Source organism: Marmota monax, unplaced genomic scaffold (genome assembly GCF_021218885.2).
Source record: "Marmota monax isolate L192 unplaced genomic scaffold, Marmota_monax_Labrador192_F-V1.1 WCK01_AAM20220418_F8-fsc00166, whole genome shotgun sequence".
Lineage (NCBI taxonomy): Eukaryota > Metazoa > Chordata > Mammalia > Rodentia > Sciuridae > Marmota > Marmota monax.
The window spans coordinates 2,276,296-2,301,612 of record NW_026693344.1 but is presented as its reverse complement, the minus strand read 5'-3'; the positions used below and the strand labels follow the sequence as shown (position 1 = coordinate 2,301,612).

The 25,317-nt window shown below is 34.5% G+C and overlaps 1 protein-coding gene across 1 annotated transcript in view; it reads right to left on the bottom strand.

Moving 5' to 3' along the window:
* The window catches only part of Prkg1 (protein kinase cGMP-dependent 1), a 1,175,746-nt gene that overhangs the window by 1,101,056 nt on the left and 49,373 nt on the right, over positions 1-25,317 (bottom strand). The gene's annotated exons all lie outside the window — the stretch shown is intronic.

Sequence of the window (25,317 nt, the reverse complement as noted above, 5' to 3'; positions counted from 1 at the left end):
AAGATATAGTATAGAACAATATATCATGTTAGCCTATAATATGAAAAACAATTTGATTTTCCCTTAAAAGCTTTCTAATTATACAAAATTCAGAATTTGCAGTTTTTCTCTTGCTTTTTTTTTTCTTTTTTCTTTTTTTTTTCTTTTTTGTACTGGGGATCACCTCAGGGGCACTCAACCACTGAGCCACATCCCCAGCCCTATTTTTGTATTTTATTTAGAGACAGGGTCTCACTGAGTTTATTTAGAGACTGCTCTCACTTAGTACCTTGTCATTGCTGAAGCTGGCTTTGAATTTAGGATCCTCTTGCCTCAGCCTCCTGAGTCACTGGAATTACAAACATGTACCACCGCACCTGGCTCTTTCATTATTAAAAATCAACATTTTTTTTCAATCATGGTTTTAACAGGTTTTTCAGATTTTAAGGGACCATATTTCTATCAATCAAACATTTGAGTGATTCTAACATTTGTAAATTTAACTGGTTAAAATAAAAAACCAAAGGTCAAACACAAATCTACTTTCTTCTCAGTAGGAGGTGACTATCACAAATCTAGAGTGGAGTAGAGTGGAGTGTAATACATGATTGATTTCCTCCTCCCCTCACTGTCTAGAGAGGATGAAACCTTGATGTTTAAAACAATGCCATTTTGAAAGATCTAAGTTCATATTCTGGAATCTCTCAGTTAAATCACAATCTGCCTTTAACAATCTCCCTTTGCCATAGCTTTAATAGAAGCAAAGTTCTGCTGATACCTGGCCAAACTGTGGCATATTAAACTCCAATATGCTCTTAAGTTTTGCAACCAATCCTCATGATTAAGAATAAATATTGCCATGCCTTTCTAAATGGAATCTCAGGATCATTTCATGAGATATTCAATAAAGTAGTTATTTGAAGAAATGAAGTGTGTTAGCATCCTTCACGAACAACATAATTAACCCAAAGAGAACACTGGTAATTTCACTATCCACTTGTCCATTCAACTGAGGCTTCATTTCCTAGAAGAGTCCTAAGTTTGAAACTTTCTCTTGCCATTTTATGTATATATCTTGAACAGGTAAAATAAATAAAGAAATAAAAGTACAGCTGAACGTTTTAGATGATGGAAGCCAAACTTTGCAGAAAATTGCTAAAACAAACAAGTACTTCTAAGACTTTAGATATGAAGGTTACTATTACTGCCACAACATACTGGCTTGGACCAAGTTGCTAATAATAATCAAGACCACAATAAAACTAACAAACTTCTTGGCATTTTTAATGCAAAATAGGCACGTTGGTACAACCCAACATGTTGGATATTATTATTATTATTATTATTATTATTATTATTATTATTTGAGAAAACAGAGGTACAGAATCACCTGCTTAATGAATGGCAAAGACTTAATTTGACTCTTGACCATTCAATATAGAACTCAATCCTCTATCCCTCAATGCCTTAGAAGGACTTCTGAGTGTTACTACTTTCTTGGTTCTGGATCCAGAGAGATAAAAGGGTTCTTAATATTAACTAGCTTGACTTTAGAGTTGTGAAAGTAGAAAGAGGAGAAATTTAGAAAATCCTAAAGTGCAAGAACAAGATGTTTTTCAAAGTACCTTTCCCCAAAACAGTCTTCATTCCACCACTATTTTATCTTTGTTGAGGGTAACCAACTTGTACCCATTTTCCTCTTACTGACCTGGTTTTAATACAAAAATTGCTTGGGATTGTCCCAGTTTTAAAACTAAAAACCCTAAGTACTTCTCAGTCCTGAGCAAACTAAGATAGTTGGTCATCCTATTTAATTCAGGATTACTGAGCCTCTTCTTTTTATAAATATTTTCAACTTTTGCTTTCAAATTTAACAACAAAGAGCAATAATGATAATATCCATGATTTTAGGTACATTATGAACTTACCTACATATTTTTATGTGAATATATTTTAGAAAAGCAATTATCCTATTTCAATGTATAATAATATACCACAGAAATTATCTTTGGACTGTAAAGGGGAATGAGTCAGACAGTAGAACTGTAATTACACTTTGATGAATTAGACAAAGATTCAAGGCTCTCTTTTTAGTTTATTGTTTTTATAGAAACAAACTTCTGTTGGTTTCCTATGAATTAAGCACAGCGATTTAACCATCCAGTATTCTATTAAATTCTGTAGAAAGAGATGATTCTTATGATTGCTTGGGAGAGGTAGATTTGGTCATAAGGAATATACCTAAATGGATGTAAATCAAAATTCGAATGGTTGGCCTCTTTTGAAGTCATACTACTACACATAGTAAGTGCTGCACAGAAAAGAAAAAAAATCATTAATGATGAAAAACTTACTACAGAGACTCGGAAAGTAATAGTGCACTGTAAGTAATTGCTAATGGGCTTAGCATTTAATACCGAATTAGTGTCATGCCTAATATTAGTTGAAATGAATTCCTATGTTCTACTGCTTAAAATGATGGTAATTACTGAACCTTAGCCTAAACTAGTCCTCATGAAAATCCATGCACTGTCTAAAAAAAAGTGAATACTTCTTTCTACTCATTTGTAAATAGCCCATTTCCTAGGATCTGAAGGCAGAAAAGGTTTGTTTTTGTTTGGGTACTATGGATGAACCCAGGGGCGCTTAACCACTGAGCCACATCCGCAGCGTTTTTATTTTTTATTCTGAAACAAGATCTCACTAAGTTCACTGGGACCTTGCTAAACTGCTGAGACTTGCCTTGAACTTGCAACCCTCCTGGCTCAGCCTCCTGAGCCACTGGGATTATAGGCATGCATCACTGCACCCTGCACAAAAGTATTCAAAGAAGAAAAATATCAGATTTCCTGTTTTTTAATGAATGTTATATTTTTAAATGCATAATATTTAATTTAAAATGCCTTAGTTACAAAATTATTTTACTGCATTTAAGCGCAAAAAAATACATAAAAGCGTGAAACATCATAACATCTCCCATATATGATTAATAAATTACAATTTGTCATTTCCATTTCAGTGATTCTTCTGTTATATTAAATCCACATCATTTACTAAGTAAGCATTAGTATTTTTCACAAAACATTCAAACACATTTGCAAAAGTAAATTTGCTTTTGAAAACAGATTTAATATCATGTGAATTATAGGAGAATAGCTCTGGAGTAAATGATTTTTCTTTTTTGTTTTGTTTTTATTTTTAGGTAGCACTGAACTTGGCCGTTTTCTTCCTTCATGTTTTCTAACCAAAATTTAAAGTTTAAAAAAAAAACTAAACTAAATTATTCTAGTGAACTCCTTTAAAATGGTAAGGTAGAACAGTACTGAAGATACACAACAGACAATAAAATAGAAGTTTGGGTGAATGAAAATTTTCTCAGTAAAACAACTGAATTGGATGAGAGAGAAATTTGATGTGAGAATGTCAGCAATTGGGGTGCAGGGGGAATTGCAAGCAAAAAAAAAACAGTAGGAAAATACAAAGAGATCATCAATATCTTAACTTAATGGGCAAGCAACTATCACCTAACTGCAAATTCATTTAATTCTGTGACTGCTCTACAATCATCATGAGCCAGAAATACAGCGATCCACCTTTCTCATGACAGGCAAATGGAACAGTAGGCTGCTAGAAGAAATGGATATCATTCCAGGGTAAGGATATTTTGCCTAATGTTTATGAAAGCTTGATAACAAGGATAGATGTCCCAGGCCAGTGTGCATGTGATGCATAGATAAGCTTTAAAATCATCAGTCAGCTTGCCTAATGTAATATATTTAGAGAAAATTCAGTAATTCCTTCCTAGTCTATATTGGACTTCTTTAAATTCTTTTTTTTTCAAAGAATAAGCACTTGATCTGATAGCAATACTTTATTAAATATTGTCAGTTCAGATTGAAATTCAAAAGACAAATGTATTAACACATAAACGTTTTCAAAAAGTTTTCCAAAACAGCCATATAGATGATATTATATAGTTTCAGTGCTTCATAAAAATAAAAATAAAATAGGGACTTTTGTACTTTTTTGGTATAAATGCAGCATAGTCAGTGTCTGTCTTGAATTATTTCATTATGTAAGAATGTTTTCACTCAAAGATCAGAGTTAATTTGGAGACTTATTATGGAAAATTCATCTAAGTTTTCCATAGAATATAACACAGCCAAAATTCTAACCATCTATCTTCCTTAGAAAAGTGTCTTTGTTGACTACCAATTTTAAGTGGAAAAAATGACAAGGGAATCTTCAAAACACTTTATTCATGGAATGTTAAAAGTAATTGCTGCTGTTGGGAACATAGAGAACTCAGTGGGAATCGCTTATATTCACTTTCCAGTTTCCACTGGTCAGACCCTCCCTCAGTAGAAAGCAACGAGCATTCTCTCCACAGTCAGCCTGAAACCTACTTAATCCAACAGTATTTCCACATTTACGGTATTATTTAATTTAGTTACTTTATATTGCTCTCAGGCATGCTCACAAAAAACACATACATAGACACAGCCAAATACAGAGAATTAAAAGACCAACAGGAACATGTGGCATAATTTGACACCTCACAGTTCCCTATCTCCAGCCAAAAAAAGACAAGAAATGGTGTCCTTAATTCTTGATTCATAATGGATATTACAGAATTTTTATTTGGAATGGACTATGCTGATTATTTAACTCAACATTCTAATTTGAAATCTAAATGACATACCCAAGGCAAAGGCAAGTTTCAAATTCAAGTCTCCTGATTGTCAGCATAGCCTTCTTAAAGTTATATTATTCTTTCACTTGGTCTTTTTGCTATTACCACACATAGAAGCCTAGATCAGTTGAAAATCCTACTTCATACACCTTAGTAAATGATAGTTAGGACCAATTCAGGCCATTTCGGTTTACTACTGAGAACTATATTAAAAGTCTTGGAAATATCTAAATAGTTCTCTAAACCATGTGTAACTATTATTGCTATTATGGAGGTCTACGTAGTGATAAAAGATTGGCTCTGTCTTGGTGTGTATCTATGAGCTTACACATGCCCTACCGACATCCATACACCATAGGTATGAAATATGAATCACACCCTCCTGATCAAAAGTAAGGCAGACAAAGTGGATTCTTCTCCAATTTTTTGCATTCTAATTCTTTGACAAAGATCTTTGGAGAAATAAGGGAAAACATCGCATTTTTCTCTTTAGACAAGCTCAAGTATCCTCCCATTACAGAGTTTTAAAAGTCCTTGAAAGATTAAAAACAAAAGCAAGTTTTCTCTGCCTCATAGAAAATAACAGGTAAGACCCTACGCCTTAAATAGAACTTTCATGTTTGATTCCCTGAAATCATGTGATTGGTCTTACACCATAGACATTTTTAAGGCACAATAACTTTAGAATATGCCAAAATTATATTCATTTAATATTTTCTAAAAGGGTTCTCTATACAATTTTACTCCTCTGCAAAAAAAAAATAGTAAGACAATAATGATCTTTCAAAATGCATTGAGAAAATAGCTTTTCAATTTTTCATTCTATTAATATTTTCTTAGAAGTAATTTTGTGTTTGAGGATTCTAAGTATACAATCATTTAATTAATAGTCAACCTCCAAAGTAAATCATTAACCTATTACCTAATTTTTATATCCTGTAATAGAGGATATCTAATTGTGGGAAATGGAATAATTGATGAAGAAAACACAAGTAACCCAGAAAAAACACATGGTAACAGCTGGTGTGATACTTGGTGGTCAAAGTAAAGCTTTGCCAGCATCCTAATGACTGTAATTCAAAGTCCTCAACCATCAAAGTAAATACTTACAGCTCAGTGCTTCCTCTAACTGTGAATCATAGAAGGTTCCTCACCAAGGTGATAAGTGAAATGAATAAAGGCTCCACATTCAAAAATGTTTTGGAGACACTGAGCTAAATGCTTTCTGTATTCTTCTCAGGATCTTTAATTTTTCAGTCTGAATTACGAATCTCCAAAAATATACAACTTACACATTACTATATATAATCTAAATAAACATTTAATACATACAATTTATTTAAAGTAGACTTCAAGTTTGTTGAACTTGAGCATTCACAATATTTAATTGTTTAAAGGTAAATTGGACAAATTACTAAAAGCTAACAAGCATGTTCCCCATTTGTGAAGTTCCTCACTAGTATCTACATACACAGCAATATCTGGGATAAGAACACCCAGTCCTGGTCTCACCAACAGTGCGGCCAACCACCAGTATCTTCCACCTCAAAACCCCCACTTTGCCCAGCCTGTGACCACAGCCCATGACATGACATTAAACCATGAACGTCTGACTAATTTGGTGCCAACAAAAAGGACTAGCATTGCCAATGGACCCATAATCACATTTCTTCTCTTTAAAATGAGGGTTGCTTATAGGACTTGCTCAGGTTTGGAATATGTTCAAGAAAAAATTACAATGGGATCAAAATCAGGAGAATAATTGATCAATAATGAACTATACAAGTGTTATACTGACCCTTCAGTTTTTCATACTCTCCAAGCCCCAAACAGTTTTGTTTTAACATTTCAGAACTTTTGAATGGTGATCCTCTCTCTGCCTATAAAACTCTTTTCCTAACCCCTTTCACTCCTCAAAGCCAAGGTCCCTCACCACTACTCATCTTTCAGTCTATAACTCAATTATTCCATTTTTCATTTCTCCCCTTAGATACCCCTTCATCTGATAATTCTTCTGAATCATCCCAAGATATTTTCCCCTTATAATAACATATATCATGATTTATAATTATATGTTATTTGCATGCACCTTTGTTAAATAGGTATCTTCCCCTATTTAACAAGACTATAGACTATAAACTCCATGAAAATAAGGAATTATATCAATATTGTCCACCAACAGCTAGTACAAGGAGCCCCTGCCTACGTATGTGTTAATTGTACTGAGCACGTAAAGATAAGAATAAATAATGAATTCAACAAATATTTTTCAGTATCTACAACACACCTCTCTGAACAAGAAAGAAGGGTAAAAGGATGATTTTTCTGTCTCTTTATGGACGGTGGTGTGTAATATGCAATAAATCAAATATATCAGAGGCTTAGTTTTAAAATGTTTTTCACATAAAAAACTTATCACTCTTTGAACAACATATTTCTCTGCTTATGAACCATGAGAACCAATTTACTTCCTGCTACCTTGCAATTTTTTCTAGAAAACATTGGTCTTTTTATACCTAAGCACTTTTGCAAATTACAAACCTCTTATTGCACTTTTAAATCCCCATAGTCCCAGATTCTTTGTTGTTTTTTAGGCTTGCACTGTCTTCAAGATCCTCAGGCACTGTTGATGGCATTAGCCATTCTGCAATTTCTTTCTTGCTACTTCCCAAGTTCTGGCTCCTCCTTCAAAAGGCTGTCTGTTTTACAAGGAATTGACATTTATTCCTGTCATTCTTTATAAGCGATCTTTTACAAAATTACTCATGTTATTTGATAACACTCTGAAAGGAGATGCTTCCAATTAGAGTGCTTCATGAATTACTTCAGCAATTATTTACCAGTGCCTGTGTCCTAACTGTTCACTTCATTTTCAGCTGTCTTATAGGTTTCAGACCAAAACAAAATTCAAAGAAAACTCATGTACAAGGAAAAAATTTATCTTCCAAAATACTTTTAATTCACTCACTCAGTTTTTAAAATAAATACACTTATCTTCCTTCTCCACTCTTGCACTTTTGTTTATTTTTTCTACAGGAAGTCAGAGTAAGTCCTTCAGATAAAATCATAAGCTTAATACCACAATCAACTGAACGCTAAAGTGCTAACGTTTGGGTATTAGCAAGAATTATAAAGTCACAATGTCATGTTAAATAGTTGTTCAATTAAATCAAAAGACAAGAATATATAGTTTGTTAATACAAAAAGAGAAATATTTCTCAAGAAGCTACTTTCTTTCTGAAAAAGTAATCTTTGTCAAACTTGGAAAATGTAAGCCTATGGGGGAAAAAAAAACAACAAAGAACCTTATCTGTGGGATTCAGTCAAATTTGAAGACCAGGATTAAAAACTTCACACACGGATGTTCTCTATAAATGAAGCCTTTAAACTACAACTGCATAACGCTGCTTTAGGGTCTAAGTGGAAATCAGAGTTTCTGAATTTCAAGAAACTTCTGGATGCTCAATAAAAACTGAGTGTTACTAAACATTTGAAGGTAAGAACTCTCTTGGTATTGCATCATTTATCTCTAGTGCTTCTTAATTATATTTTCATCTCCTACCAAATGGGAATCTCATGATACAGTTATCAATATACATACTCCTTCTGGAAGCAGCCTTTCCAAAGGGAAAAAACATATCTGATTAGAGGTAAATAAGTCCTATAAAAGAAAGATGTCTTGTTGAAATATGTATGCATGTATCTAGATACATATATGGTGTATATATACCTTTCTATATACAGAAAATGCACTCTGTATACAGCTAAAATTATTATTTTTTTAGAGTTTCTAATTAAGATTTAGATTTGTCAATTTTAAAAGTATAAGATTGAGAAAAGCATTACATTATTATAAAATTTATACTTCTTATTGATGTGACTCATTTTATTTTAAATGCTTTCATAAATAAGGTGCAGCTTCAGCAAACTGTATGTTCTTCAAATTTTTCTCTTAGCCAGTAGATAATAATTTCTATGACTAAAATACAGAACCCAAGGTACAATTGCACCCTCTACTGTCCAAATTTTCAATTCCATACTGAGCAAAAATTGCATGTGTTTAACAGGTTCATCAAAAATGTAAGAGTTAAATTACATTGGTTTCCTTTTGACATTAATTGGCAGATCCTCAAAAAATTAAAATCTAATTGTTAAAATTTCCTTAGTAATACAAACAGAAATTTTCCATTTATATACTACTTGTACTTAACTAATTTTTAAAATAACCCTACACAATGAAACATAAAAATACATAAAGTATTTGTTAACTTAATGAGAATAAATGGCAATAAGAATCACCTTTTTAACATTAATCTAAACAAGGAAACATCTCAACTTATTCAAAGCAACAATTGGGATATTTTTCTAGTAGTATATTTTTGTCCAACTTTTTTCAAGTTAGAAATTTTTAAAAGAATCAATTTTCTCTAAACTCTACCTCAACATTTTAGAAAATTAGTTTTTGAGTTCATCCTGTGATTGTCAAAATTTAAAATACCACGAAGAGTCAAAACTAATAGGCTGTTTGTAATTTTCCCTTAAGTTTGTCTCTCATTAATTAGAGACTATTGTTTGGAATTCAAAATAAATTATTATTCAAAAGATTTTCTTAATTTTTTCTTCTAGTGATGAAGTATGAGCTTGTGGCTAATCAATTCTCCCACCAAGCATAATAAGAAAAAAATGAACCAAAAATATTTTTAAGGCACTGGAAAATTCCCAAGCAGCAAGGAATTTAGGGGCTGATTTGCCAATTGCAAAACAAATGCTAAATAACTTAGCATATGTTAGAAGCTGAAAGGCTACGAAGCTGAGGAAAGGTTCTGGAAGTATCATGGGGCCCAAACACAAATTCACACGCAATCAGTTCAAAGTCATGAAGGCAAAAGAAAAGAATTTTTTTTTTAGTTGTAAATGGACACAATACCCTTATTGTATTTATTTTTATGTAGTGCTGAGGATCAAACCCAGTTCCTCACATGTGGTAGGCAAGCACCCTACCACTGAGCCACAACCCAAACCATGAAGGCAAAATTTTAAGTGCTAATAATCCTGCATTCAGTAAGACCCAAACCCTGCTTTGTATCTGCTCAACCCATAGCTGGATAAAGGTCATCTACTCCTGGTCTTCCTGCCCATGGGAAGAAAAAAATATGTCCTCCCTGAGGGAAGATCACATCATTTGGCATTTCAAATTATCTGTACAACTTTTCATACACAATGTCAGGGTTCAATCAAAACAGGCTTACCAAGACAACATCCTGTAACCTAAAAACAACAACAACAACAAAACAATGTTGCAGAGAAGCAGAGCTCTGGGATAGTGGAATAATCAGACTTAAAAACACTGGTGACAAAAAAAAAAAAAACACTGGTGACAAATATGTTCTAAAATATGAAAATTTTGGTAATTTCAATGGAAAAGGGAAATTATGAAGGAAATTTTAAACTAAATTTTAGAAGTAGAAAAAAGCAATAACTAAATATTATTAATACTCTGTAGTAAAGTTTAATAGCATAAAAGACAAATAGTAAACTGAAAGATAGGCCAAAAAAATTATATTAGATTGAAAAAAAATTTTTAAAAACAGGGGAAAAGGGATATGAAATGCATAGTCATTGGAAAAGTTCTAACCTATATATAATTAAAGTCCCAAAGAATTAGGAAAAAGAAGATGGGGCAAATGCAATGTTTGTAGATATAAGCACTGTGAATTTTCCAAAACTGAATAAAATTTTCAAGCCACAGATTTCAAGAAACACTGTAACCACTATAAATAAAAAAATAAAATAAAATACACAGACACATATACTAAAGCATATCATGGTAGAGAGAAAAGTCCCAAGAGAAGACCTACATAAATATCCATCACCTTCAATAAAGCAACAATAAACCATTAGTCAGCTTTTTAATTCAAACAGTGAAAGCCATAGGACAACAGAAAGTAGCCAGGAACAGTGGATAGAAAACATAACTGACAACCAAGAATTCTGTACTTGCACAAAACATAATTTTGTACAACGAATCCCACCGTGATCTATAATTTAACATACTAATAAAAACAATAAACAAAAATAAAATGAAAAATAAATAAAATGATCAGAAACTTGAAAAAAAATCAGCCAAAGTCTTATACTCAAAAAAAAGTCTTATACTCAAAAACAAATGTGAATTTGTGGAACAGTGGGAACTCTCATGCACTCCTAGTGGGAGTACAAACTGGAGTAATCACTTGGGAAAACCAGAGACAGTATCTACCTAAACTGAAAAAAAAAAAAAAATGGAGATCCCCTAATCTAGAAACTCAAATACAAGGGATATATTCAAGAAAAATACACACATTATCACCAAGTGATATGTGCAAAAATATGTATTGTGGCATTATTTTTAATGTTCCCAAGTGATAACAACATAAATGTCCATCAACATTGGTATATAAGTACATTTTATATTCATAAATATAGAATATAAAGGCAATAATAGTAAGTAAACACTATTCTACAGAACAGCACCAATAAAACAAACAGTATTCAGCAAAATAAATCAGATATGAGAGAACAATATTACATATACAAACCACATTGATGACAAAGATGACATTTCCTCTGGTGAAGACAGTGGTGTTGGTGATCAGGAAACAGTTGGAGGAGGGCTCATCCAAGCAATGGTTATCCTCGCGTGTATAAAGATAACTCACTGAAAACATCTACAACTTAGGTGATTTTCTTTACATGTTTAATAATTTATTAAGAGAGCTGAAATCAAAGTCTTATTTATGTTTATTGAAGAAAACTAAAAAAATATACTGAATATTATTTTAAGTACCTACAATGTACAAAGGATTGTCTTAGATGATCAAAGTCTCTAAGGCTTAATAATCATCAAATATTTATACCGTATAATCATTAGATTTTGAAAACTAAAACATTAGTTAAGCATAATTCTACCCTCAAAAAGGCAAATACAGAATTATCTGGGTAAATTAGCACAGGCCATGGTGTGTGTGTGTGTGTGTGTGTGTGTATGTGTGTATGTATAGGCATGTGTGCAGTTACACATTACAGATTTTAAAAAGAGCTTGGTTTAGGGTATTTTAAATGTTTCAAGAAGAGTATTTATTTGAAGAAAATAAAAGAAAAGGTATTATTTCAAGAAAAGTATAATTAGGTATAATTTTCATTTTCTCTCTTTTTTTTTTAAATTTTTTTAGTTGTTGATGGACCTTTATTTTATTTATTTATATGTGGTGCTCAAAAATTGAACCCAGTGTCTCACACATGTGAGCAAGCGCTCTACCACTGAGCCACAACCCAGCCCTATAATTTTCATTTTCAACAAATCAATAAAAAACATTTGGTAGAAATGTGTTTTAAGACCTGGGGTAAAACAAGAAAAGGCTCCAATGACCTCAGCTTAGAAAGATAAATTAGGATTTGAGTAAGTGGAGGACAAAAGAGAATTTGTTTGAGATGGGGTGGGAAGAGTAGAAAGAAGGGCATACCATGTAGGGAAAGCAGACATGGCACTCGGGATTCATTTGGGTTGAAGTTGAGGGTTCTGGAGAGCAGAGAAATGAGTGGGTACAATTTGGAAGGCAAATGAGGTTATTGGGACACCAAACTGACTAATGTAGGCTACACACTCTCCGTAACGGAAAGGCAGCTACAGTTCCAAGCCAAGAAGGGCCACGATCACAATGTGTTTTAGGAAAATCAATCCAGTGACTTGGCATTAAATGAATGGGAGATTGAAAAGAGTGAGGTCAAGGAGACTGCTGAGGAAGCTACTGCATGCTAGGGGTCTAATTAAGTATATGGGATTAGAGATGGAAAAGAGAGGCCAGGTCCAAAGATAACTGCTGAAAACAGAATTCACTCCTCAGTATCAATGTGAATTATTCCCATAATAAACAAGTGTTCTCAAGTAATCATTTTGCAAACTGCTGTTTGTGTTTGTGTTGCTGTTTGTGTGAGCTGTAAACAGAGATCAAGCATCTCTATAATCAGAAAGCCTTCATAGCTGTTGTACCTTCATACCCTCCAGACTTTTAGCAAGAGCAACCCAAACCCCAGCAGTGAGGACTGATGGAGCCTCACATAGCAGCATATCCCCTGGGGTGCTGAAGACCTCTACTGAGATCCTCCTAAATCAAAGAAAATGGAGCCAGTGAAGCGTTTCATTCATGCAGCTCTTGGTAGATGTGTGTATTAAACTCATCCAACCTAGGTTCATCCAGAATACAAGGAGAAATCAAGGGAAGGAAATCAATAATAAAGGTTATTATTAAAGTATCTGACATTTCTTAAATGCTTATTCTTACAGTGTTTTATCAGTGTGAAATACTGTGCTAAGTGCTCTTCATAGACAATCTCAAGCCTCACAAACTTGTGAAATTGGGATTTGTGTTATTATCTTCGTTTAAAGGTGAGAAAATTGGCTCATAGGAAGTAAGTACAAAAGCTGGGCTTCAAACTCAGAAACTCTTGACCCCAGAGCCATGGTATTTATACAGGTCCAAGAATTGTACTGATGATGATGATGAAATTAATATCTACTCTGCACACCAAATATGCCCTTCACCCAAACTCATGCTTTGACAATATGTTGAACCATTGTCTTGTCAGCTTGTGAAAATCACCTAAGATTTTAATGGCAATCACCATAATGTGGACTTAGCTTCATTCTTAAGTAGCTTCATCACCTAGAATTCAGGGACCAACACTCTTCAATTAGGATATCTACTTAATGACACGCATCAACTAATTTGGCTAACTATATACAGCACCATCCCCTCTGCCAATATTTATAATTTTGTTTAAAAAAGTGTTAAACCTAGAAAAAACTGGGGAAAAAAAACCCTGTTAAGGAACTTATTTTATATTTTATTCTTCCATCTGCTAGTTTTGTAACACTCCTGGTGCCTTCTGTTACTGAATTGTAAAAACAGAATAGGAATACATCCCTCAAAAATAGAATTCTCCCTGGACTATTTTTTCCTATATAAATTTAGTGGAGAAATTAATGCGTGTGTGTATATGTGAGCGTTAGTTCAAACAGGGCTTAGTTCAAGATGAGAAATTTTCTGACAACTATGACTTATCAAAATGTATAGCTCAAAATGGCTCAGTAAGATATTTCCAATTATTTAAAAAATAAATTTTAAAATAAGTTCTGAGTTCGCGTATATTCATTTGTTAAAGTTTTTATTCTTAGTTACATCATTTTTACTGTACTTAGCTTTGGAAACTGTAAGCTGGACGCAGCATAAAACAGTGTACACTAGAGAAGCCATTATAAATAACTTCATTTCACCGTGAGTCTGAGAAAAAGCAGTTGCCAACTCACGAACCCACAAACCACCAACTTTTCCAAACTTCAGTCCCACAATGTCTTAATATATTCAAAATTACAAAAAAAATTGACATAGCTACTGAGCATATCATGTTGTGTGGTCCTCCAATTTTGAAACTTAAACTACACTACCTTTGAATCTAATCTTTTCTGTAAATTACTCATATTTTAAACCAACGGATGCAACTTTTTTCAGAATAGTTACCTTTTTCTTACTTGTGAAGATTAAAGCCTAATAATTGTGTTACTAAATGATGATATAATCCCTATGTGAACATATTGGCAATTACCAGGAGGGGATTAACTATGGGAGGCTAAGGACATGTACTTCTGAAGATGGGCATGATCCAAGATACCACAAAAATTCCCAGTGATGGAGACTACTAAAAAGGGTTAGGGCTAGGAATACAGATCCTACATGGCCCTAATTTGCCAGAACAAATCCAATTGCAAAAAGTTTGTCTTGCAGTCACATATGCCACTAACTTTTGTATGTGGAGAGTATATTCTAGTTTATACCTGCTATTATATGAGCATGGTAATTGCTGCTTGTAATTATGAATTGGGAGGTGGAATAGGGTAGGGAACGATCAAAATAACTACATTTTAATGATTTTAAATATCATCTGCTAGTTATTCAAAAAAGTCATTAAAGGCCTGTTAACCTGATTGTCCAGATCTTTTATCTACCCCATACCAGACAAAATGAGAAAAATGAACAATTAAATGATATGGTGATAAATCTCTTCTCTAGAAACCTCTAATTGGGACATAGGTGTTATGATTTGCATATGAAATATCCCCCAAAAGCTCATGTGTGAGAAAATGCAAGAAGGTTCAGAGATAAAGTGATTAGTTGAGGAGAGTTGCAATCTAATCAGTGGGTTAATCCACAGACAGGGATTAACTGGGTAACTGAAGGCAGGTAGGGTGTGGCTGAGAACATAGGTCACTGGCAGAGTGCATCTGGGGTTTTTATTAGTCCCTGGTGTGCAGAGTGCTCTCTCTCTCTCTGCTTCCTAGTGCCCAGGTGCTAGCTGTTTTCCTCCACCACACCATTCTATTAATGTCAATATAGAAATGATTTCAGATCATTTCTAGCTAGGCACCATGGCAGGTGCTTGTAATACCAGCAGTTCAGGAGGTTAAGGCAGCAGGGATCACAGGTTTGAGGCCAGCCTCAGCAACCTAGTGAGGCCCGAAGCAACTTAGCAAGATCCTGTTTCAAAATAAAAAATAAAAAGGGCTGGGGATGTAGCTCAATGGTTGAGTGCCCCTGGATTCAATCCCTGGTACAAGAAAGAAAGAAAGAAAGAAAGAAAGAAAGAAAGAAAGAAAGGAAGGAAGGAAGGAAGGAAGGAAGGAAGGAAGGAAGGAAGGAAGGAAGGAAGAAAGAAAGGCTTTCTAGCAGTCATGTATTGTCTACCATTTGTGTTGCTATTAATGCTTCACAATAAACACAGCTGTATGTTTATTAAATCAGATCAGTATGGACTACAAAATAGGGGCTAAGACCAGGTAAAAATAAGACAAATGGATATAGTTGCTTTCAAAAGTTTTTCTGCCTTCAATATGGTATTTGGAGAAACGTTTCCTCTGAAATCTTCTGATTTAAGAAAATGGCAAAAAGAATTTGTGCACATCTGTTTATGTATTCAAGAAAAGAATATTCACACTGGGCATTGGTCCATGGGAAAGCCTCCACTACATAATCCAGCCCACCAAACACACTCTTCATTTATTAATAAGAAAATTCCAGGTTAAATTCTTGCCAAGAGATGTTTTCTTTTCCAAAAATTATCTTTGGCCATATTTTACATTTGAATTACTCCCCTTGGTACAGAAAAGAAATAAAAGAGCTAGCATACAATACTAGCAGTTGGAATTTGAATTCTGGTGAAAGCAATGTAAATCTATTCATTGAAATTTCTTTAAGAAACAATAAAATTTTATAAAATGTACTTATTGCCTTTTATTTTTATTGTATTATAAAATCCATATGTATTTTTCTATAAACCATTTTAAAACATCCTTTGAATAAGCATAATTCAGTAAGTCCTATGTTTTGTTTTTCTTACCAATAATGGTAACTTGTATTTTAAGTATTAGTTTTTTATTTATCAAAGCATTTTCACATCACCTAATTTACTCATATGGGATTATTAGGGTTAACACTTATTAATGGTTATTATCCTTGACTGAGTTCTCTTAGGCCATTGGAATGTGCTAATTTGAAGGCTTATATTCAGAAATGCAACTTTACAATGTGAAGTAAATGATTTTTGTTCTTCATGTACGATATCAAGGTTCAGTGAATTCTGGGGAATTATAAAAGAAATAGATTTTTAGTTTATTGAGAACAGAAGGTTTTAGACAATGAACTTTAAAGTCCCCAAAAAATGAAAAGAGTATTTTTTTAAGTCAAGGCCAGTTATAACTAAACCAGAGTGTACATGTTTCCTAACAGATATATTGGAGTTATATGATCAGGCAGGTCTGACTTTGGGGAGGTAGAGAGGAAAACATTTTGAAAAATGAAAATAAATATGATTGACAAGTAGGAAAGTGGGGAGTAAGAGCCAAATGAAGTAATGGGTGAACTAATCCGTGGCAAGTGTGCCAAGAAAACCCAAGGGGGAAAGGATACCCACTTCAATAAATAGTACTGGGAGAACTAAATATATACATGCAAAATAATTAAACTGGACTCTTGTCTCATACCATATGTAAAAATCATCTCAAAATGGATTAAAAACTTAAATGGAAAGCATGAAACAATAAGAGTCTTAGAAGAAAACATAAAGGAAAATCTTTATGACATTATCTTTCACAATGATTTCTTGGATATGACATCAAAAGCAAAAACAAACAAGTGGAATTATATCAAACTAAAAAGCTTCTGCACAGCAAAGAAAACAATGAACAAAGTTAAAAAAAACTATGAAATGGGAGAAAATATTTGCAAGCTGTTCATCTGATAAGAGGTCCATATCTGAAATATAAAAAGAAACTCCCACAACTCACTAACAGAAATATGTAAAAATGTGCAAAGAATTTGAACAGACATTTCTCTAAAGAAGATATACAAATGACTGATAACTGGATCAAAAGATGCTCAATGTTACTAATTATCAAGGAAATCCAAATCAAAAACACAATTGGTTATCATCTCACACCTGTTAGAATGGTTATTTTATTTTTTAAATTAAGTGTTGTCAAGAATGTGAAGAAATGCTTGCCAGTAAATGAATGAAACTGGAGTCTACCATGCTAAGTGAAATAAGCAAATCCCAAAAACCCAAAAGCAGATGTTCTCTCTGATATGCAGGTACTGACTCATAATGGGGTGGGGGTAGAAGCTCACAGAATTGGACAGGAGGGGTTAAGGGGGAAGGGAGGGGAGATGGGAATGGGAAAGACAGTAGAATGAATTGAACATAACTTTCCTATGTTCATATATGAATACACAACCATTATAACTCTACATCATGTACAGCCACAAAAATGGGAAGTTATACTCCATGTACGTATGTATGATATGTCAAAATATATTCTACTATTGTGTATAATTAAAAAGAACAAATTTTAAAAAAAACAATGTGAAGAAATGGGATCCCTTGCATACCATTGGTGGAAATGCAAATTGGTGGAATCGTCATGGAAAACAGGATAAAGTTCCCTCAAAAAAAAATTAAAAATAAAATTACCATATGATTCAGCAATCCTACTTGTGGATATATATCTAGAGGAATTGAAATCAGAATCTCAAAGACATACTTGTGTGTCCAAGTTCACTGCACTATTATTAACAATAAAAGACATGAAAGCAACCTAAAAGTCCATGGATGGATAAATGGATAAGGAAAATATGGTCTAGGCATACACACAGAATATTATTTCTCCTTTTAAGAAAAAGAATCATGTTATTTGTGGCAACATGAATAAACTTGGGGAACATTGTGTTGCATGAAATAAGCTACTGACAGAAGGAAAAATACTTATATGAAGAATCTAAAACAGTCAAGCCCATAGAAACTGAGATGAGAATGGTAGTTGCTAGGAGCTGGGAGGAGAGGTTAGTGGGGAGGTTATCGGTGAAAGAGTGCAAAGCTTTCATTGCAAGATGAATAACATCTATTTTACTGCATAGTGCCTATACTTAAAAGTTTGCAAATAAATGTAGATCTTATGTTACGTATACTTATCACAAATAAAATAAGTGATGAACTATGTTAATGTTTTCAGGAGAGAACAAGTAACTAAAAACAATTTTACCCTTTGAGATTAAAAACAAAATGTAGAAAAAAAGATGAGATCAGTCAGATCATGAGAAGCAACTGGCAGAGGATTCTCCCATTACTTTAATTTAATGACAGGTAAAGAAGCTGGACTTTTCCATGTACATTTGTAAATTCAAGTGGTGTGCTTGCCTGGGCCCTAATTTTATGAAGCATACAATATACTATGTGTTAAATCTAGAACACCCCTATCACACATTTGGGTACTTCTGAATTTTAATGTTCATAAAGCAAGAATCACATTATTACAAAAATAAAATCTTTCTCTCTGATATGTAGATGCTAACTCATAACAAGGGAGGGTAGAGAGGGGAAGTATAGAAGTTCATTAAATTAGACAATGGGAAATGAAGGGAAGGGAGAGGGAGGAGAATAGGAAAGACAACTGGATATAACTTTCCTATGCTCATACATGAAACAAGACCAGTGTAAGTTCACATCATGTACAACCACAAGAATGGGATCCTAATTGGAATGGGTTGCACTTCATATACGTATAATATGTCAAAATACACCTCTATCATGTGTATCTAAAAATAAAAAAAGAAAGTAGAAAACAGAAAAAATAAAATAAAATCTTCACTGCATGAAAACAAATAACACACAAAAATCTACATTGATTATAATCAGTAATGATCTGGCATATTGTTCATAAGATACTGTGAAAGGGATCATCAAGTGATAAAATGGATAACAGAGATATGGAAATATTATTTATTAATAACAGTGGCAGCAACAAAACAGGCATTTACATACATTTTTATACAGTGGCTCAGAGGTTAAAAGCGAAATCAATCTGGTAGATAATTCTGAACAGTTAGAAACTTAATATTTACATTAAATTAGATAAGAAATGCAGAAGTCAAATGTAAGTCAATGAGCATGATTTCCAGAAGAACAGGGTCATGAAAAAGAGTGGCAGAAGTAGAGAGAAAAAAAAATCCCCAGAATCAGAAGCCTGGCTCAAATACTCTGAATTAAAAATTAAGTTTCTTCATTACCCTTAAAAAAAAACATGAATTAGGAGACCACACATTGTTATGCACAGTCAAATGACAGTTATTCATTTATTCACATTCCTAAGCGGGATTTAGGTAGTCACTGAAAATATTCACAAATACATCAAGTCTTTCTCTTTCCACACATCTGGTAAAATTGAATTCCCCAACCTGCTTGAACTCAGACATAGCCGCTCACCTCTATTTGACTGATAAAAATGACTGGCCTGACATGTAATATTTCTGGACAGAGGCATTAAATTGCCATTGTGGGACACTGCAGCTCTGCCTTCCACTGCCATGTTGGTCAGAGAAACATGAGTCTAGACAGAGCCTCTGTCAGCTCTGGTTCACGAGTAAGTGTTAAAGCTCCACCAAGCCCACATTGGGAAGTTAAGCAGGAAGTAAATCTTTGTACAGTTTTAAGCTACTGAGATTTTGTTATTGTTACCACACCCAAGCCTAGCATTACTGGCTGATATGCAGGTAAAAGCAATCCAAACTCATAAAAGAAAGAAACACTACATTCCTTCTACTCAGTTTGACTTAATTCTTTCAGTTCAACTATCTCCTGGAAGATATACATATACAATACTAACATAACTTAATTATCATTGTTGGCCACCTGTCTAGTAAAAATTATTATTCTCCTTTCACAAGCAGCAATTTGCAAGGATGTCTATTTCTTATTGACTACTCTTGCTTTTAGTGTCTTGAACAAAAGGCTAGGAGGGGCTAGGATTGTGGCTCAGTGGTAGAGAACTTGACCAGCACATACTGGGTTCGATTCTCAGCACCACATAAAAATAAATAAAATGAAGATATTATATATTTTTTAAAAAGGCTAGGAAATGCCAGCTAAAGGATCTTTTTTTCCATAGAGAGATTCCTTTGAAATTTGGTACCATTTGGGACAGTGGGACTGCATTATAAAGTTGAAGCCAAATCACACAAACCACAATCTATTTAAGACCCTTGAGACATACTAATAAAGAATTAATCAATGAGTGCCAATGGACACTTGGCCCCAGAGATGATAGACAGTGGTGAGAACTGTGGCGAATTGTAAAGTACAAGATCTTTGCTAAAAGATCCAGCAATTTCTCAGCTCCTAGTTGTCATAGAGGACTAAAGGCTGGTGCTACAACATCTCCCCTGCCTTTTTTTTTTTTTTTCTGGAGATGATAATGGATAAGGCTTTATGTGAAATTTTGTCAACTTCAGAATGTTACTCATTTTATTTAAAATGTCAAGACTGAACAAAATAAACCTATAAGTTTATAATAATCCAATACTGCATCCTCCTAGTCATCTTTCTGGGAAAATGACTCAGATTAATCTACTGATCAAGTCAAATCATTAACATTGTAGGATGTATGTGATGTTCCAGGCGGTAAGTGAACTAAGTATTTTGTAAAAATTTTCTTATTTTCTCTTTACAAGAACTCTTTGAGTATAGACTAGAAATTGGGGTTTACAGAATTTAACTAAATTGCTTGAAGGTCAAGATAAGTGGCAGGGCTGGGAGTAGCCAGTCCTGTATCTATTGGGTTCTCTTATCCTTGTATTGCATATCCCCTATAGCGTCATACTATATAAGGGCACATGCCATACCATAGCTCTCAAAGCTGCCACCTTAAGACAGAACCAGCTAAAAGAACAAATAGTGACCACCAACAAAGAAACAGCCTACATTCCACAAGACAAAACCATTTATTTCTCTTTCCCTGTTTTCTTTACTTAAATATCATAGTCTGGTATTTTCTAGAAAGAATATTACATTGCTGTCCTACTTCGTCAAACCTGTCGGAAAGGAGTACGGGCACTTTTGGTTGAGTTCTGGCACCTGACTCATTGCATAAGCGTCTGCTCTGACCAGACCGTCTGACATTTCTGATGAAAGCACATTCTAGTGTGCTCCACTATGAGAACTGCCAACTAGAGACACAAACTGCCCCAGAGTATTAAGAGCATTTAATATTCCCCAAACTTCCTCGCCTTCTACAGAGACCCTGTCATGCCTAATAGCAGTCTGTGCTGTCGGGCAGGGTTGACACGTGTGTTCCACATGTGAGTTTTGACTGACCAAAATCCCACAGGTTGAATGTTGGAACCTTTTTCATTTCTACTGGCTTGACAGCCTCTCAGTGTGCAGTGAACCTTGTGGCAGCATCTGCTCAAACCTGTGGTCCTTTTGCAAAAGTGATAGCTCAAGCCTGTGCAAACTGAAGATGCACAGCCAGAGTAAAGCTCATTTTTCTTTCCCAGGAAAGATTCAGCTCCAATTCTTTGACAATAACCTGATTTTCATTTTGATACTAACCAGGGCTTTCTTCAGAGTCAAACAAAGATTTATTTGACATCGTTTATCAACAAAATGCCCTAACAGTGTGCCAATATTGCCTTTTCTTTCAGATTCCTCTCAGAATTGATCTTCTTTATCAACTAACTGTAGCACTACAGGAGGAGCTAGGATTTCAGATCTGAAACCTCCATCCTCCAATTCCACTGACAGAAGATGCTCAAAGCAATTCAATCAAATATCTGGAATGTACTTACTTGTTTTGTTAAAATTATTAAAACCACTCCTGGTAAAGATGAAGCATGATCCTGAGGTCTTGGTTCAGCCAAGCTTCCTCTGTAAGGTATTGTTACACACCAACAGATATTTTCACATGCTCTTTCATTTAACAAACTTGTTGGCTCTGGTGGTTGCATTTCTGAGGCTGGATACAGATCCTGGCACTTCCAATAACTGTCAGGAAACCTTAGTGTCAGCCTCTCATACATTACTTAGTCAAAGAGTCATTTCTGGGCTTATGTGGCCATATGGTGTTTTACAACATTTCAACATTAGAATTATTCATTGAGCCTTAAATGTAAAAGGAATTAAACTATAAATTTGTTGGTGATCTAAAGTTATGTATTTAGCTTATAAATACATTGGTCCACGAGGGAATGATTATGTTGCTTATGGCATGTTGGTTTAATGAAAATTATAAATCCTTTATAACTATAAATTATAAAGACTATAATAATGTGGAAGAGATTTTATTATACAACATTAAGTTTAAAAAGAAAAAAACACCAAGTTTTATAGTGATTATGGGCACAACTGTATGTATGTATATAGACAAGGAAAGGAAAAAATCATGAAAACTTAAAACAGCTCCTTTATGGTGGTAGATGTAAAACCTTAAAATATCTAGAGTAATTCTAAAATAAGAGTTGCTTGGAATATATGCATATTTTTAAATAAAAGATAGCATTCAATCGAAGTATTCAGATTCAGATTTCTAATAGTGTTTAAGCATGATCTAGTAGGACTTTTTTGGTCACTGCTGTGAATTTTATTATTTATTTCACCAAGCAATAAAAAATAAGTAAAAGCAAATATATTAAAAGTGTTTCCAGAGACAAGTTTCTTTCTTCCAAAAATAAAAATGTCTACTTTTTAAACAACATACTTCCCTTACCACAGGAAAAGCTACTAAATAAATGCGCTAAAATATTGTAGTATAGCCTAATAATTTCAAGTGTTTTGGAAGCAAGTTAGCTAAATCCATCCCCAGACATTTGGCTTCCAGGAATCTTTTAAAGGAAGATGTCATAATAATCAGACCCACAGAGTCAACCCCATTTTAAAAAAATCTTTCCTTGAAATTAAACAAGTTAGGTATTTTTTCCAGGACTATCATTTTTGAAGAGAGTAGGATGCTTAGAAATAGCCATAATAGTAGAGCTCCTGCCCCACTTCCCACCCAGCCCAATCCTTAAAATCCAACAGCTGAACCTCTGTCAGTCAAGAACCCACAGCCTTCCTGGCCTAAGAAGAGGAGACTGAAAGCTACCTGGTGCACAGAATAAAGTCCTTCTGTTCTGGGTCTCCTCCAGCCCCACATCCATTAAAAAATTTTTTTTTCTCTCGGTCACCTGCCTGATTGATAAAAGTTTAAGATTAGGTTTTATAGGTAGGAGTTTGCGGTTTCTTTTCTAAAGGAATAGCCTTCAGAAGAGAGAAGGATCCTAGGAGTGTATGAGTTATTCCATTACCTCACTGTCCCCTCTCTTCTCTGTCCACCTTGATGTTTAATCAAAGGACTTATCACAATTTTGGTATCTCACTGTAATAGTTAATTTGAATTGTCAAATTGATTGGATCAAGAGATACCAATGATTAAGAGGCGTCTGGGTGTGTCCATGAGGGTATGTCTAGGAATGATTGGCATGTGGAATAGCGAACTAAAGTGGAGACCCTCCTTAAGCATGGGCAGCACCGTCCAGTAGGATGGTAGTTTGGATGGAATAAAAGTTGGAATAACAAGGAAGCAGCAGCAGATACAAGCTTCATTATTCTTGAATAGGTTCTTGATTGGTGCTGCCATTGCCTGAGGATGTAGAACTCTCACTTCTTCACTCTTCCAAAGTGAACTCTGCCAGTGATTCTTCAGGAGTTTCCAGAAGTCTTCGGTCTCAGACTAGGGTAGCACTGTTGATCCCTCTTGTTCTGGGGCTTTGGCCTCTTGGACTATGCAGCTACTGGTTATTCCAGCTCTCCAGCCTACAGATGGTCATTGGGGACTATCCAGCTTCTGGTCACATAAGCCCATCTAATAAATCCCCTTTTTATTATCATCCTTCCTATTGATTCTGTTCCTCTAGAGAACTGTAATACTCTCCCATATCCAAAGAATGTACTTGGATGAATGAATCCACAACTCTTTTGTGACGACAAAGTCTTCAGTTATCCACATGGCTTCTCACAACCCAGTTTAGGCTCATTTAACCCATACAGAGTCGAACAAGGATAAGGTCCCAGATATGTACTGAGGGACCCAGACACAGCAAATCTGAAAGATTTAAAACTCCTACTGGAAGAAAGGAGCAAAACATGAAAGTGAATGAATTGATCTTACCATTTGGGAGAATGGAGAAAAAAAGTCTGTCACCTCAACTTCAACTTCACTTTGGGCAAGTTATTTAATGTCTACCTATTTCATCATCTGTAAAATGAAGGTAGTGTTTTCTCACTAGGGTTGTTATAAGGATAAAGTGAGTTAAAATATGTGAAGGGCTTAGAAAAACATTTGATATTAAATGAAGCTTTACTGGTATTACTTGACACTGTCAGTTATTGACCAACCTATGTCAGGAGCTTTGGATATTGGCATAGCAGAGAAAACAGATACTGACCTGTTTCTGTGGAGTTTACAGTATAAACAGTCAGATCTGTGGTTAAGAACCCAAGCACAATCTAGTCAAACAACAACAAGTGCTGGCGAGGATGTGGGGAAAGGGGTACACTTGTACATTGCTGGTGGGACTGCAAATTGGTGCAGCCAATTTGGAAAGCAGTATGGAGATTTCTTGGAAAGCTGGGAATGGAACCACCATTTGACCCAGCTATTCCCCTTCTCGGTCTATTCCCTAAAGACCTAAAAAGAGCATGCTACAGGGACACTGCTACATCGATGTTCATAGCAGCACAATTCACAATAGCAAGACTGTGGAACCAACCTAGATGCCCTTCAATAGACGAATGGATAAAAAAAATGTGGCATTTATACACAATGGAGTATTACTCTTCTTGTTTTATCCTTGTTTGGCAGTAGAGGCCAGGAAGCCCACTCTGGTCTTTTATAAGGGCATTAATCCCATTTATAGGACTGCTCCTCATGATCCCATTTCCCAAAGATCCCACCTACAAATACCATCACAATGGGAGTGAGTGTATCACAGACTTTTGGAGGGACGCAAACATTCAGTTTATAACATGCCTATTCAGTCACTCTGAAGTGTCCCCAAGTGTTGGCACCTTGCTTTCTCAGAGCCTACTTTCTTCTCTCCTTTACAGGGGCTGTCCTGAGAGAATTCCACAGTCAAATTTTTTCATGCAGATCTAGGACAGCACACCCTTTTGATAGATGAGAAGAACAAGTTCTAAAAGAAACTCAGTTTAGCAAAAGCCCAAAATCTTAAGGTAGAAAGACCTAAAGA